A 2,036-nucleotide genomic window follows, 5' to 3' on the forward strand; every position below is an offset into this window, starting at 1 on the left:
GATAAACCGAAGGTGCATATATCTCCAATCACGCTCTATACATAGACCCAGAAATTGCCATCACCAACACTGGTTAGTAACCTTAGTTCGCAAAGCCCCAGTGAAGGATCACCTTTGCGAGACGCGAGCATTGTTACTTGTTATGTGATTTCTGAAAGAAATCTCATCCCACTGGGAACGAACCAACTTTTGTGTTCATCATTTTTAATTTTTGTGGTATTAGGAGCGTAAATAAAATAGATAAACAGAAGAGCTTTTGTTTATGGCCAAATATCGCTTTTTTATGCCGCGTTGACTACCTCTGAGACTACAATCTCACCGAGAATGCTTAACATCATGATTACATTTTTACTCGCTGGAATGCCATTCACGCAAGCCAGGCTTGGATGGGCAGAAAAATGTCAAATGATAATTTGTGCACAGAAGCACGTCAGAAATGTTCTACTCACCCCATAAGGCCTTTTGTTATCAAAACTTTGTACGGTAGATAAAATTTTCCTAAGCATATCCAGAAGGCGTCCGTCAAATAGATTCGGGTTGGGCAAGTATGTACCGGTTGTCTGGTCAGATCAGTTAGTAGTCTAAAGCAACGCGATCTGTTTTATTCTAATCAGTAATGGCAAATAAAACTGCTTCTTAAATTGGGTCATTTTTGTAATATTTTGAGTCCAACCAGCAGTTTACGGAATCAGTCTCTCGTGTAGCCGCTGATGAGCAAGCAGACGGTTAAGAAATCTAACAGACATGAGTCTGTTGAGACCAACAATTCCGCCTTGGCGGTACATTTTGTATGGACTTCTGAATAAGGACCAAGCTGAACATAGTGCGTGAACATAATGCGGACCTCCATAAAAACTGAGTTGTCCATAGCTTGGACATATTCCGACCGGTGCTTTCGATCCATATGAATCTTGCAGCTAATTTGGAATGCAGAATTAACGCCGGATTATTTTTATCTCCGACTGACTAGTTTACGTTACCTAGGCTAGATTGACTTTTCGAACTACCTGTATGAAGCTCAAGATTGTCTCTCAACTCAGTTATAGGTCATAACAAAAAGTGAATAGCTATACTGCATTTCAACCGTCTTTCATAAGGAGTAAATCATTGGATTGGACAATAATCACAATTCCTGAGTGAAACTGACTGCGAAGCTGAGCCCATCCTCTGCAACGTGCGTTCAGCTCAAAATAGACCCATTCACCTGCGAAGTTAACTTTGAAGATGATTTCTATTGAGTGAATTTTCTTCTGCGATTGATATCAGTGGTCGAATTAGTCCGTTGGTCAAGCGGTTTTTCTATACGAAACGTGGTGGATATCCATCTTCTCTGAGATTTCTCTCACTTCACTAAAGCTTAATTCTGCTTTCGTGGAACAATCTAAGTTGCACTTTCGTAATTTGAATAAAAAGTTGCAAGAACTTGTACAATGATTCTGATCTGCAATTTTTCTGCATACCTCCACTTTGCAAATCGAAAAGTTAAAAATATTGCCACCTCCAGCTTTGGATGTGAAACCGATCTGCGAGTGAATCCTGTTAAATTTTTGTGAGACTGACGAAATAAAAAATTTATCGCCCATATGACAGAGCCCACAGATGCTGCTTTTCCGTTGCAGGTCGCCCACAAATAATAAATGATACCAAAAGACAGAGAGACAAGATCTTTGTTATTTCATCACATTCAACTTCATGAATAGCACTCATTCTGAAATCAACGTTGAGGAGTTCTCTCAAATACATTTTGAGTGATGATATTTACATGTTAGAACTCAATATAATTTCAAGTCGTATAGCTTTTTTCTTCAGTGGAACATGTATAAACAGAGGAGAAATGTCCGAAGAATACAAATGTTTGTTTGACGTATTCACTCCCTGAATTGGGATCGTAAACCTCCAAAAGGCTATGCAGCTATACTCCCACATGCTATTCCGCGCCTCTATTTGCTCTCTGGAACCAAATGGACTGTGCCGTCGGTCTTCTTGTTAAGTGAATCTACATTCCGGCACTTATTGTGAAGGCTGAATTGATGAAA

The sequence above is a fragment of the Opisthorchis viverrini genome, assembly GCF_000715545.1.
Source record: "Opisthorchis viverrini unplaced genomic scaffold opera_v5_74, whole genome shotgun sequence".
Classification (NCBI taxonomy): Eukaryota; Metazoa; Platyhelminthes; class Trematoda; order Opisthorchiida; family Opisthorchiidae; genus Opisthorchis; species Opisthorchis viverrini.